Source organism: Tenrec ecaudatus, chromosome 12, assembly GCF_050624435.1.
Source record: "Tenrec ecaudatus isolate mTenEca1 chromosome 12, mTenEca1.hap1, whole genome shotgun sequence".
Classification (NCBI taxonomy): domain Eukaryota; kingdom Metazoa; phylum Chordata; class Mammalia; order Afrosoricida; family Tenrecidae; genus Tenrec; species Tenrec ecaudatus.
Genome location: NC_134541.1, coordinates 100,526,640 through 100,542,090, shown reverse-complemented (window position 1 = coordinate 100,542,090; position 15,451 = coordinate 100,526,640). Strand labels below are relative to the sequence as shown.

The 15,451-nt window shown below is 44.2% G+C and overlaps 1 protein-coding gene and 1 non-coding gene across 2 annotated transcripts in view; one reads left to right on the top strand and one right to left on the bottom strand.

The window, feature by feature from the left end:
- The window catches only part of TNFRSF17 (TNF receptor superfamily member 17), a 185,874-nt gene that overhangs the window by 103,233 nt on the left and 67,190 nt on the right, over positions 1 to 15,451 (top strand). The window lies entirely within an intron of this gene.
- LOC142423485 (U2 spliceosomal RNA) lies at positions 5,781 to 5,971 on the bottom strand. Its single transcript, XR_012779131.1, has one exon. It is a non-coding gene; the product is annotated as a U2 spliceosomal RNA (small nuclear RNA).

Below are 15,451 nucleotides of genomic sequence, written 5' to 3'. Positions count from 1 at the left end.
TGATGTCCAACAGTACAAAACATCATCCAGTGCTGCACCATCTCTGTGACCCTTGACATATCTGAGTGATCTGCTGCAGCTATGGTATCAAGCCATCTCATCAAGAGATCTTTTTTATGGACCCTCCATTTTGCCAGACAGGCTATCACCATGCATCATCAGTAAAAGCCAGTTCTTGTGGCTTCTGGCACTGTCCTCTCACTCTCCAGCCTGTTAGATGAGGATGGTGAACAACCTAAGCCTTTGAAAGACACCAGCATTGTTAGGTTCCTCTCTCTGGGACTAGATTTCAGCCTCGGTCCTTGGCTCCAGGGGAGAAAGATTTCACGCTGAAGCCGGGCTCGTGATCCAAGTGAATTTAATGAGAGTTTAAAGAAGTTTCAGGTTTTACGTGGCACCCATTAGAATTCCTTTGACCATGCGGCCTGGCAGAGACTTCCCCAGGTCACGCAAGGATCTCTCTCCTCCCACAAAGACGACCAGACCACCCAAGCAAGACAAAACCTTCTCCGTTCCGGTCCCTGCCTTTTCAAGGGTTCCCAGGGGAGGTGTGGTGAATTGGCTGAATTGCAGTCATCTGGCCCAGGTGGGCTGCTCCAGGTGTACCGCCTATCTGGGCCCACCAGCAGGAAAATCCAGCTTTGTCCTTTGCTGGCTCTCCTGGGCATGCGTAAATGGACTTCTCAATTCCCTAAGCTAAGCTGCCTAACAGCATCTCCCAGATCCACCCACCCAGAGAGGCTCTGTGAGGTACCTCCACCCAAGTGACCTCAGACCCTTAACAGGCTGGGGGAAGGCTGAGGGCATTTGCTGTTTCTAACCTCTTCCCTTATTTCCCGAGAGAACCGGTAGTGGTCCCAGCTGGTTCTGCCCCATGGGAAGTGAGCAGCCATCCTTGGATGGGGAGGAAGCTGGGATTGTGTTGTGTGGTTTGAAATTTCAACGAGGAGGTGGGTATGGGTGAAGGGGTGGAAGGTATCTGCTGGAGAAGCTTCTGAGGTGTGAAAGGAACACTGCCCACCCACCTTAAAAACAAAGAATCTAACAAAACCAGAGATGGGGCTAAAGGTAGATACTCTGACTCTAAGACATTTGAAAGCTTTATTCTCTGCTGATACGACTTGGGACATTCTTTTTCCCAGTGTGATCCAGAGACACTGTCCACCCAAAGGAACTAAGCTCCTGGGCTAGCTTAGTCTGGAGAGGGGCAAATTCATTCATCCACGTATTCACCCAACATTTATTAATTGGGTGCCTACTGATTCAATTCCACCACATGGTACACTGCTGGGGAAAGATGCAGAATCCCGTGCACAGGATGCCTCTGCAGAGTATGACGTAGCAGCACTCTAGCTCTCTTGTTAGGCCAGGACCCGGGATGAGGGTCTGGGATGTCATCATTGTAAGTACCAGTTGCCATTCAGTCAATTTCTGATTCACACCGATGCCATGTGTGCTCCATACAACTTTCAGAGTTTGGTATTTTGGAAGTAGGCACCCTTAGCATTAACCATGGGCACCACCTAGGGGCACTTCGAGGGATCCGGCAGCAGCGAGCAAGGTGCCCTGCTTTCTGCCTTTGGGAAGGTTGCTTAGTCATGATACAAAGTGCTGGAAACCGGGGGGGGGGGGGGGTTTACTAACTCTGGTGGGTTGACCCCAAGCATAGGGAGAAGTGCTCAGTTTGATCACAAACAGAAGGCTTGCGATTTCAGGGAGCGATTCCAAGGGAATCATTTTCCAACCTGTTTTATATTTCCTTCCTCCCAGCCTGCGTTGAATGCCCTTCCCCTTTGCTCCCCTATCACAGCCCCTAGCTTCCCGCTTGATGTTTGCTTCTTTTTTGTGTCTTTCTGAGTATTGTGAACCACCTGGTGTAGGGATTAGGGTGGTGTATTTTGTTGTTTTGTTTTTAGTTCAAGGATCGTTTGTTGGCCTTGAGGAGCGTTTTCCAGTCCAGTCTGTTGGGGTGCCACGCCCTGGCCCCAAAGTCCACCTTCAGCATTCCCTGGGGACCTTGCCGCTCCATTCCCTTGCTGTTCTGCTGCACTCCCCCGGTGCTTTGCCTCAGTGTGGTGGGATCAGGTCAGGCGCAATTCCCACACTGTGTCTCCGGTGCTGTCCCCTGCCGGGCCATGGGTCAGTGAGGGACATCATGTCTCATAGTGGGGCTGGCCATGTGGTCCACTCTGTGGACTGGCTGCTCTAATTGGGGTCATCGTCCTCAAGGCCTGGTGGGCCAGGATTTGCTCCACTCTCTCCTACTCCCCCTTCATCTGCTCCCGTGTGCTCTGATCAGATATGTCCCTCTCCCGGAGCTGCAGATTCAATGCCATCCTTTAAAATAAATTCTTCTGGGGGGGAAGGGGCAGGCATCCATTTAGTATTTGGTACTTGGGCCAGCCCCCCCAGACCTCTCCACTGGTTCGGGATTAGGGTGGTCCAGAGACTAGCACAGCACCTGGCTCATCTGAAACCTAAATCCGTGGCTCTTGAGTCAATCCCAACTCATAGTCACCTTGTGGATAGAATAGAACTTCTCCATGGACCTTCCAAGGTTGTAAATCTTTGTGGAAGTAGAGTGCCTTATCTTTCTCCCTTGGAGTAGCTGATGGATTTGAACTGCTGGTTTTTTGGTTAGCAGCCAAGTTCTTAACTACTGTGCCAACAGGGCTTCTATCTGGCTCAATGAAGATTTATCAAGTGAAAGGATGGACAAGATAAATGAATGCATGAACCCTTTTCTATGCCCTCGGGGAAGTCCATTAGTTTCTCCCTAGGTTGTTCTGCAATTGTAGACCATGAAAGAAATTCTCCAGGTCTCTAAATAAAGAAGCCAGCCACCCTTTACTAACACATCCTTTGAGTGCTGGTTTGTGAGTTCACGCGATCAATCAGAAAGCTGGGAAGAGGAGGTTGGGAGTGGATAAAGATGGGCCTATGGGAAATACACAGCACAGGAGGCAACAACTTTGACTCTCCCTGCAGCAAGGAAGAACTTTCTCACAGTCCAGTGATGGAATGGGCCACCTGATAGACGAGAATGGAATTTATAGACAATCTGGTAAGACTCAGATTTGAGCTGGGAGGTTGCACTAGATGTCCATTCAAATCTTTATCAATGATTTAAGTAGTCGACGATGTCATGAAAGCTACTGCCACCAGTGACTCTTCTGTTTTAGTCCTCAGATGAGATGATCATCACAATAGTATCAATAGCCCCCATAACTATTAAATTAATACTAGTCCCGGCACAACTGCTAACATGGAACGAGTGCTGGGGACCTGAGGTACTGAGCTAAGCCTTTGCCTGTTCTGCATGACCTTATTTATCCCTCAAAGCAGCCCTCAGAGATCGTTATCTTTACTGATTTCATTTTACAAATCAGGCAACTGAAGGGGAGAGGAAGCTAATTAACTCACTGGAGGCCACGCCACCAGTGACTAGTGGGGCTGGAGTTTGGACTCAGCTTTCAGCAAAGGCTTGGTCGAGTCTGAAAACCAGACCCAGCAGTAGTCTTGCAGCAAGCGTGAGGAGGCTGCATAGACTTCCCCTAAAAATCGTGGATCCCCCTGGAGTGGGCCTCTCCAAGAGTGAGCCTGAGAGCCTCTCCCCAGTGCCGTGCCCAGTGTGCAGGTACACGGGATTCTAGAGCAATCTGGGCCACCAGTTTTGGTTCTTCCTGGTAGCTCTCTGGGCATCGGTCAGCTTTTAGTCCTTGGCTGAGTCATCTGCCAGATGACCACACAAACAAAGCTCCCCTTCCAGCGAGGAAAGGGGAGCTGAAAATAATGTTGAGGTTCCGCCTAGAACTAGGCTTCTCAGGCGGGGAAGACACTGGTGGCAGCCAAGACCTGTCAGTCATCCCCTCCACAACTTGTGTTAGGCAGCTAAGCCTAGGGAATTGGGAAGTCCATTTACGCATGCCCAGGAAAGCCAGCATTGGAAAGCTGGATTTTCCCGTTGGTGAGCTCGGATGGGCATTACACCTGAAGCAGCCCACCTGGGCCAGGTGACTGCAGTTCAGCCAATGGGACCGACCTGGGGTCGTTCACCATGCCTCCCCTGGGAACCCTTAAGATGGCAGGAACCAAGAGGGAGAGAGTCTTGCTTGGTGGTCTGGTTGTCTTCTTGGGAGGAGAGAGATCCTTGGGTGACCTGGGGCAGTCTCTGCCAGGCCGCATGGTCAAAGGAATCCTATGGGTGCCGCGTAAAACCTGATGCTTCTTTTAACTCTCATTAAATTCACTTGGATCACGAGCCCGGCTTCGGCGTGAAATCTTTCTCGCGTGGAGCCAAGGACTGAGGTTGGAATCTGTCCCAGAGAGAGAAACCTAACACTTGTAGGCCTGTTTCCTCCTGATCCACATGTCTTGGTGATTGAATGAGAATACTGCCTTCCAGGGGCCTCCAACCAAGAGCAGCAAGCTCATTGTGTCTGTGGCTCACATGCCCCAGTTCTTGTTTTCCAAAGAGGAAGAGGCTGTCTTCAGTACAATGTGGCACACAGTGAGGAAGCATACTTTACACTATGAGCCCTGCTGGTGTTGCAGGTACACAGTGAATTGCTAACTGCTAGGTCAGCAGTTCAAAACCACCAGCTTTTCCACAAGAGAAAGAGGAGACTTTCTACTCTAGTAAAGAGTTAACAGTCTCAAAAACCCACAGGGGATTTCTGCCTGTCCTACAGGGTCTCTATGAGGTGGAATCAACTCGATGGCAGTGAGTGAGCTTTGAAATAAGGGTTTCCAGGTCCCAATGGGAGGAACATTTAGCATGGTGGTTGGTGCGTAGTCGTCATGTTCCGCTGCTGTTCATAGCTTCCAGTGACTAACCCCTCTGAAGTGAACTGCCTCTTCCTGCTTCCTACTCTGTTCTTAGTCCAGAGTGTCATTGAAAATTGCTCAACTGCTGGTATTTGAGATGCTAGTGGCCGAGCTTCCAGTGCCACGGTAACACACAGGTCCTCATAGGATGAATGCCGAGAACGGAAGAGCACTCAGTACATGTTTGCAGAATGAGAAGGCGTGCTGCCAGACTTCAAGAAGGGGAACTAGTTTGTTATTTTGCTCACCCTGTATCACATTCTTGACAGATGCTGGTTTTCTTTACAAGAATTGTGATCATCAGGACACCCCCGTTTAGATTATCAATGTGATAAATCTACACCGATAGAGGTTTTTCGCATTTATATATTATTATTTGCATTCCTGTAATAACCTCTACCTATCATTATACCTATTTAAAAGGTTTTTTAAAAAATTGTGAGTTAGATGGGTGGTTTACATTTCAGACTGTCAGCTCTGTATTCAAAAGTTCAAATGACTTGTCAAGCTCCCCCACTGTGTCCTACCTCCAATTTCTCTTTTTCCCCAGTTATTATACTTTAATATTTTATTTTTAAAATGTTTTATTGTGAGTTGGGTGAAAGTTTGTCAAACAAATCAGTTTTGCACTAAATAAGTTACACATCTTTTATTTCATAGCATTGACTACAATCCCCACAATGTAACATCCCTCATCCCATTTTCTGCTTTCCTTTCTGGTTTCCATTCCTTTTTCTTTCCTAACCCTCTAGACTTTGCCCTCGGTGATTCTACTCTTTCAACTCTCATGGCTGGTGATTTGAAGAGTACATACCGGGTCAGTGTTCTTTCTTCCCCTTCTAGACCTGCCTCTCTATTATTTGACTGAAAAGTGAGCAACAGGGGTGAGTTTCATTCTCAGGGGGCTGTGCTAGTCTCTATTTGACCAGTAAGCCTGGTCCTTTTTTTTTTTTTTTTTGTGCACCGTTCCTGGAAGTACTGCAATACCAGGTCGATGCGTGGAGTGGACAGAGCAAGCTCCTATTCCATCTCCTAATTCCAAAAATCCATTTAATATATTGTCCTCAGATAGAGGACTTATCAGATATTAAACTGATAAGAACAGACACTACACTTGATCTCAGCCAAAAGGCCGAGAAGCAATAAGCCTGGTCCATTAAAAAAAATTTTTTTTTGCGTTTAGTACCATGTTTTTTTCTCCCACTCTGTCCAGGATCTAATGTGATCCCTTTGTGCACTTGGAAGTACTATATGGGTTCTATTTTGTCCTTGTTTCAGGGATGTAGAGATTTGTATTCCCATTAGTCTATTAGACAAATATTTCTGTGGGTCTTCAATTTTCTTCACTCTTATTTCCTCTGGAGAGGAAGAGACCAGTTGATTCCCAGGAGATTTCTATTTTCCTGGGCTCCTCTATCTCTTGTTGTCTGAGTTGTTTGTGTACTATACCTTTCCCACACCACATCAAATCCAAAAGCTTCCACAACAACCAACCAAGTAGAGATTATAGGGGCACCAACAATATCTGGCTTATTGCAACTTAATTAAGACAAGAAAAGAATGAGAAAATATCTCATGAAAAGATGCTTAACAGCCCTCATCAACCAAGAAATGCAAATTAAAACTCCAGTGAGATGAACTGAGAACGGCTGGATCCATACTCTGAATGGAAATTGTAATTGTGATAACTCAAAATAGCTCAAAAGAATGACTGCAAGTTTATTCATGCTGGCTGGTGTCCAGCTATTAGGGTGGGAAAAAGCATCTGGCATCTTCAAAGCTTTGCCTCAAAACAAGCAGTCATCTAAGTGAGGAGTCAGCTAAGTCCACATGGAAGAAGCACACTAGTCTTTGTGATCCAAAGATTGCAAATAATAAAATCCAAATCCAGAGGCAGGAATGATACCAGAGCCTCAATTCGAAACACTCAGTTTGTGGAATGTTATGGATGCTAATGGACGCCCCAGATCCATTTCCAGAGTCCCTGCAGGAATCGTGTCTCTGGTGAAGCTCCGCTGACCATCGTTTAGAAGTGCGCATGTCCTTCATACCAGACAGAGAGCATTGTGAAATGGATTTTAGCAGCTGTAGCTAGACTGGAACATAGCATCTTCTCATTAGATCTTCCTTTTGAAGCATTTTGAATTTATTCTGTTTTTAAAATAGTTTCTGCTTTCTTTTGGATGAATATTTTTCTCTGTTTTATTTGGTTATTACAGCTGGATCTTTTCTTTCTCCTTTGCCTTGCGCGTTTAGTTTTTTGGGGTCTTTTTTTGGTATAGAAATCAAGATGGGTGGATCTATGAAGATAGCAACAGGATTAATAATTACCTGGTGGCATGGAAGGGGAATGAGAGAAGGGAATGGGAATTCAACAGCAAGGGGTACAAGAAGGAAGAAAATGTTCCATAGTTGATTGTGGGATGAATTCACAACTTTTAAAAATATGATTGAACTATTGAAATTATATTATATGTTAATTATATCTCAATAAAATTATTTTAAAATGTATTCATGCTGGCTAAGATAATATTCTGTGTTGTAAGCCAGTTTTGTATGCTTTTCTCGAATTTCTCAATTTTAGTTCATTCTCTTCTCTGTAACTCTATTGTTATTTCTTGGTGTCTGCCAGAATTAGCTGCCTCCTTCCAACAAGTCTTTTTTGTTACTTACAGAGAGTTCATAGTCTTTACTTCAGCAAAAATACAAAGTTGACACTGAATACCCAGTATTCTGGAGAATTTATAAGAATTTGCTTTAAAATCGTAAAGGAAGAATATCGTTCTCCATTATACCCAATAAAATGCAAGTGACAGAAAATCCAACTCCAATAGACTTAAACAACACAAGGATGGGTTGACTTCTGATGGGGTTACTGGTCGTTGGGTGGCAGAATTCCATGGAGGAGTCTGAAATTCAATACCCGATGAACACATCTCATGTGCAGCCATTATTTAACCTTCATTGGAGGTCAATATCTTCCTAAGATGCTAAACAGTTTTCAGCAAAGCATCTAGATTAACATGGGCTAGAAAGAAAGATCTGGTGATCGACTCTGAAAATCAGTAATGAAAATTCTACAAAGCACAATAGTCCAATCTGCAGACCATCATGGGATGGCGAAGAACCAGGCAGCATTTTTCCCATCATCCCTGGGATCATCAAGAGTTAGTGTATGAGCTGACCCTGAATGCTAGAAAACTGAAGAAATGCAAAGGTTGGACTAACTTAAGGCACTACTCCATCAGTTTCATCTGACCCTGCTCCTTTGTGGTCATTTGAGCTCTACTCCTCTGAGAGTCAGTTCCTTAACAGGATGGTGTGAAAGTCCTGGACATTCAGAAAAAAAAACAAGCCTCTGTTTCTTGATGCCGTACTCTTAAGAGTGAGAAAATGTATAATGAAAAGATGCTAAATTATCTTCATCTCATTTACTTTGGACATATTATCAGGAGAGACCAGTCCCCGGAAAAAGACATCATGTTTGGTAGAGAGGCAGCAAAAAAAGAGGAAGGCCTTCAACAAGATGGATTGACACAGTGGCTGCAACAACGGGCTCACACATAGGAGCGATTGTGAGTATGGCACAGGACTGGGCGGTGCTTCATTCTGTTGTACAAAGAGTCACTAAGAGTTGGAACCAACTGGACAGCAACTATCAACAACAAGAATTTCACTCAGCGCAATGGTCTTCAAATCCATCCGTGCTATGAGGTGCTTCAGCGTTTCATCATGATTCTTTAATAATGTGTGGTGTTCCATTGTGTGTATGTACTAAAATTTATTTATCTATTCTTCGCCTGATGGGCACATAGGTTGTTTCCATTTTCTTGCTATTGTGAGCAATGCTGTGATGGACATTGATGAGCATACATCTTTTCAGGCTACAGCTCTTACTTCTTTAGTGTACTTATAAAACAATGGGATCACTGGGTCATATGGGTCATATGGTCCCCATTGCTTGAGGAAATGCCATATCACTTTCCACCAACAGTGAACCAAGTCTCCAATCTTACCACACCCTCTCCAGGATTTTTCATTCTCCTTTTTGTTTTTACTTTATGATTATTTAAAATTTTGCTCTCAATGCAGTGTGAGGTGGTATCTCATAATTGTTTTGATTTGCAACTCGCAGGACCAGTGATTGTGAGTATTTCTTTATATGTTTGCTGCTTCCTGAATGTCCCCTGGCCACCTGAACTGTTTGTTCATGTCATGTCCTCTGCCCATTTTTATACTGGATTGTGTGTCTTTTTCTTTTGAGGTGTTGCAGTTTTCTGTAGATTTTAGAAATGAGTCCTTTGTTCAACATATCACTGCCAATATATTTTTTCCCAGTCTGTGGGTTCTGGTTGAAGCTGAAGAAAACTAAAACAAGTCCATGAGAGCCAAAATGTGACCTTGAGTCATCCCACCTGAATTTCAAGAACATCTCAAGAATAGATTTGATTCATTTAACACTAAGGACAGAAGACCCGATGAGCTGCAGGATACCATACAGAAACATCATTAAAAAGACAAGAAAGAAAGAAAAAATCAAAGTGGATGTCAGAAGAGACTCAAACTCTCTTGACTATAGAATAGTTAAAACGAAAGGAAAAAATGCTGAAGTTAAAGAGCTGAATAAAAAATTCCAATGGTTGGTTTGAGCTGACAAGGTAATTAATTATAATTAGCACTGCACAGTATAATGAAATGTGCAAAGATCTGAAACTAGAAAACCAAAAAGAAAGACTCAGCATATTTTAAATTGAAAAACTGAAGAAAAAAAAATAAGCCTCGAGTTGCACTATTGAAGGAGGCCTGGTGGTATACTGGTTATACTTTGGGCTGTGATCCATAAGGTCAACAGTTTGAAACCACCAGTTGCTTCACTAAAATTCACATCAGTGGGTGCCCACCTTCCTGATACAATCAATGAAGACAAATGTGTGCATAAGCAAATGTGGTGAAGAAAGCTGATGGTACCCGGCTATCAAAAGATATAGCATCTAGGGTCTTAAAGGCTTGAAGATAAACAAGTGGTCATCTAGCTCAGAAGCAACAAGCCCACATAGAAGAAGCACACCAGCCTGTGTGATCACGAGGTGTCTAAGGGATCAGGTATCAGGCATCAAAGAACAAAATATCAAATCATTATGAGTGAGGGGGAATGCATATTGGGACCCACAGCCCATCTGTAGGCAACTGGACATCCCCTACGGAAGGGCTGTGGGGAGGAAATGAGCCAGTCAGGGTGCAGTGTAGCAATGATGAAATATATAACTTCTAGTTCTTTAATGCTTCCTCCATCCCCCACTATCATGATCCCAATTCTATCTTACAAATCCAGCTAGACTAGAGGATGTACACTGGTACAGATCAGAGCTGGAAACACAGGGAATCCAGGATAGATGATCCCTTTAGGACCAGTGGTGAGAGTGGCTGATACTGGGAGGGTGAAGGGAAGGTGGGGTAGAAAGGGGGAACCGATTACAAGAATCTACATATAACCTCCTCCCTTGGGGATGGACAACAGAAAAGTGGGTGAAGGGAGATGTGTTAGTCTGGGTACTTTAGAGAAACAAATCCACAGAAACTCATGTACAAGAGAGAGTTTTATATAAAGGTTAAATGTGCATCAAGAAAACATCCCAACCCAGTGCTGTCCAAGCCCACTAGTCCAACGTTAACCCTTTAACCCATATGTCCAACATCAATCCACAAAGTCCTCCTCCATCTCACAAGACACACACTATGATGCCAACTGCAGGAGGAAAGCCCACTCAGTGAGCATGTAAGCATCACAGCACTGGAAAGGGTCTCCACACGGCTGCTCCAGCACCCAGGGCTGCATCGGGGTAGATCCATGTGGATCCTCAGGGATGTCTTGCAGGAAATGAGCTTTGCCAGCTGAAGCAGGGAACTGGCTAAGGCAGTTGCAGTCTGGTTCGACCATCACAAAGCAAGAGACCCGAGAACTAGAAAGGGGAGGCTCACCGAGCCATTTATCTCTCCACCCTTCAATTAACCCCACATGTGTTTATCGACCAGGTTGGCACAATAAAGTAACTACCTCATCATGGATGAACCTGGAGAACATTATACTGAGTTAAATAAATCAGTCACAAAAGGACAAATACTGTATGAGACCACTAAAAAAAGAGAGAAAACGTCATTAATAAGGGGTACACATATTAACTAGGATTACTCCCCCACTCAATGCCATTGAGTTGATGCCAACTCATAGTGACCCTACAGGGAGAGCAGGTGTGGCAGTTACATAATCTTGTGTCAACTTGACTGTATTAAGAGTGAAGGGGTGAGGTCTAGTCTGTCAATCAGGTCACAGCCTGATGATGCCTCCTTGTGGGTGTGGGTCTTCTCTTGAGGATTCTGGGAACTTCCTCTCTTTCTCCCTGGAGGTTGGACACTCACTCTCTGCTTCACCTTCCTGTTGAGGAGCCACGCTCAGAGAGCTAGAGGAGTCAGTGTTGAGATGCTCCCACCGTCACTGGATCCACAAGATTTTCTACCCACCGGCCTCTGATCTTTCTGTGGCATCATTGCCTGTGCTGGGTGAGTCTGAAGAGGAATTTATAGATTAGTATCGGATATATGGACTATTATTGGAATTATGCACATGATCGGGCTGGGCTGGGCTGTTTTCTCAATATACAATTGCTCTTTGATATAAAGCTCTTTCTTATATGAATGTCTCTGGATTTGTTTCTCTAGTCAACCTGGTCTAACACGGCAGGGGAGAACTGCCCCTGTCCTTGTGAGTTTCTGAGCCTGTAACTCTTTAAGGGAGTGGAAATCCTCATCTTCCCCTATAAAGCAGCTGGCGGCTTCAAACTGCTCACCTTGTGGATCTCATTTCAACCTGTAACCGCTATGACACCAGGGCTTCTGACTTGGATAAAATGAAAGGCAAAACAAAGAAACAATCAAATGATATTGGTTTAAAAACAAAACAAAACAAAATCTGTAAAATACTCCACTAAGACGAAGAATCATTGTTCTTTGTACTTAATATCTGAGGAGGACAATGTAATTGTTATTTAATACTTTTTTTCTTATGTAGAAATGGGGGGGAGTGATAAACCAATGTTTATAAGGAAGAAATGTTGAGAAGCAATAGCTTGACATTTTGGTAATTTCTTATACTCTTATAAAAGGCTTCTATGATTTTGCAGCAATAAAAATCCAAACACAAACCAAATAACTATAAGAAACACAGAGAAGCACTGCCTCCTAGACAAGGTTCTCCCTTCCTCCAACTCTCATTCCTGGTAATTATTAATAACTTCTACTCTCTATAAATAACAAGGAACATCTAATTGCTATTGCCTTAATTCTGACTCTGGCATAGTAGTTACACATCGGTCTGCTAACTGCAAGGTCAGCAGTTTGAAACCACCAGCCGATTTGTGGGAGAAAGAGGAGGATTTCTGCTCCCATAAGGAGTTCTAGTCTCAGAAATCCACAGGGACAGTTCTACCCTGTCCTATAGGGTTGCTGTGAGTGGCTGTCAACTTGATGGCAGTGTGTTTGATTTTCACTCTGACTTATGGTGCCCCCGTGTGGCACAGAATTGCTCTACAGGGTTTTCTTGGTTGTTCTTTATCGTGCAGATCTACCAGGCCTTTCTTCTGTGGTTCTTTTAGGTGTGTTTTAACCACCAGCCTTTTGGTTGACAATTGAGTTCGAACTGCTTGAGCCAGTTAGAGATATTCTGTTTGAATACATTTGCCATTCTTTTGGCATGTTTGACATCCTGGTGTGGATATATTTGCCTATTCTTTTTTGTTGTTTTTATCCTCAAAGAGATTTATTCAATTTAACAAAAGGAATTGAAGTAGTATTCATTTTGTATTCTATTGTTTTGAATCTTATTGTTCACTAATTTTTAAAATGAGAGCTCATACAGAGCTCATACAGAGCTCATACAGAGAGCTCATACAGCTCTCATTCCATATATCAATTGTATCCAGCATATTTGTACATATGTTGCCATCATCAGTTCCAAAACATTTTCTTTCTACTTGAGCCCTTGGTATAAGCTTCTCTTTTCCCCCCTCCCTCCCCTCCCCTTGTGAATCCTTGATCAGTTATACATTATTATTATTTCATATCTTACACTGTCTGTTGTCTCCCTTCACCCACATTTCGGTTATCCATCCCCTTTGGGGGATTCTATATATCCAGCCTTGTGATGGGGTCTCCCTTTCTCCCCCTTCCCCCTTCCCAGCCATCCTCTTACACTCATGGCATTGCTACTTCCACTACTGTTCCCAAGGGGTTTATCTGTCCTGAATTCCATGTGTCGAGAGCTCTTATCTGTATCAATGTGTGTTCTCAGGTCTCGTCAGATTTATAAGGTAAAAATGGGTCATGGTAGTGGGGGGGTTGAGGGGGGTGCATTCAGGAACTAGAGGAATGGTGTGTGTTTCGTCGGTGCTGTACTGCACCTTGGTGGAACCATCCCCTTCTATGGGGGGATATCCAATTGTCTACAGATGGGCTTTGGGTCTCCACTCCAACCTTCCTTGTTTGCATCAATATAATTGTTTGTTTTGGATCTTTTGATACCTGATCCTGTCGACACCTTATGATCACACAAGGCTGGTGTGCTTCTTCTATGTGGGCTTATTTGCTTCCCTGCTAGATGACTGCTTGTTTAACCTCAAGCCTTTAAGACCCCAGATGCTATATCTTTTGATAGCTGAGCAACCAAATTTGCTTATGCACCCATTTTTGTCTTCAGCAATCATGTCGGGAAGGCGAGTATCAAAGAGTGCCACGTTATTAGAACAAAGCGTTTTTGTGTTAAGGAAGGTCTTGAGTAGAGGCCCCACATTCGTCTGCTATCTTAATACTTATCATATAAATATATATACATTGGCTTCTATCCCTTTCATTATAAATTAATATATTTACATATATACATACCTATAGCTATATATACATGCCTATAGCTATACCTCTATAAATAGGTATACCTTTATAAATTTGCCTCCTATTTCTTTCCTCTATTTCCTTTCCCCTTCCTCCTATCCCACTATCCTGCTCATCCTCAATTTGGCTCTCAGTAATTTCTCTTGGACACATTGCACTTGATTAAACACCAACCAGGCATTATGCACCCTTCTTGCCATCAATTTTTAGATCTCTTGTTGTTCTCTTATCCCTGAGTCTGTTGGCTCCCCACACCTCCTACCTGCCCCCTCCTCTCCCATGTCCTCCAGAACCACTGGTCCTGTTGTTTTTTCCTTGGGATTGTTTGTCCAGCCTCTCTTATACAGATAAACAGGGCAAAAGAAAAAGAAAACCAACCAACCAAACAAACAAAAAAATCCAATAGATAGTTCCAGGTCTGTCTGCTGACCCTGATGTATGTTTGCCGATCAAGTCTGATGAGGTGCCGAGCCCTGTCCCCCCGGGTCAGAAGTCTGTTTTCAGGGTTCCTCCGGGACTTGGTTCCTTTGCTCCTTTTTGTGCCCTGTTGCACTCCCTGCTCATGTCACCCCGCTGTGTATGGGGCAGACCAGGCACCCTTCCCACACAGTCTCCAGCACTGTCCCCTGCAGCACTCAGGGTCACTGAGAGAACATGGTGTCTCAACATTTGCCTATTCTTGATACTTCATATAAGTAGGATTGTAGAATGCTTTCCTTTAGAGATCAACTTCACTCAGCATAATACTTGGAGCGAGAATCCTTGGCCAAGTGTGACAGGGAAGTGGATAGCTGAGAACAGGAAAGTGAGATAGAAGCAGGATCTCTCCTCCAATTTTCTAGCACTTGGAGAGATTTTATCAGTTAGAGATAGGTCAGGACTGTCCAAAGGACAAGAAAACACCACATCAATTATTCACTCTTTGTTTGACTTGTTCAGCAAAAGCCTGGCTCTTGTAGACCCCCTCATTGAGAATGTCAAACACGGCTGCTAAAAGCAATAAAGAAAGGCCACGAGCAGTAATTGAGGTCCTCCTGCTATTAGGTCCGAGCAGGCTCTCCTAGGACCCCACGCCTTGCCCCCAGCCCCTGAGATCATTGATTCTGGGGGTGGCCAGAGCCACAGGAACTTGTTTCATTCAGTGGTGAGTCCACAGCTCCTCAAGTGGCAATTGTCTCGTTACCTGCAGGAATGGCTCTGGTCCATGGGGCTCTGGTATCCTAGACCGAAAACTGGGACATGGGTCTCTATAAGGATTCCTTTGTATGAATGAGTGGTGTGGCAGGTTCAGAGGTTGTAACATTTAATCTTTTTTTTTTTTTGTTAAAAACAGCTGTGTTGAGATATAATATGCATACCACATAACTCCCCCATTTGAAGCATAGAGTGCCCACAAATATTGCCATTGAGTCAATGCTGACTCATAGTGACACCCTGTGGATTCTAAGACTTTAACTGTTGATGGGAGTAGAAATTCCAGTTTCTCCTCCTGCAGAGTCCCCGGTGGTTTTGCACTGCTGACCGTGCAGATTGCAGCCCAACCTGTAACCACTCTACCACCAGGGCTGTCATTCAGTGCCATCCAATCCGTTCCCACCCTAGCAACCCTTTCCACCACAGAACGGCACACTGCCTGGCCCTGCACCATTCTCACAATTGTTTCTATGCTCAAGCTCCTTGTTGT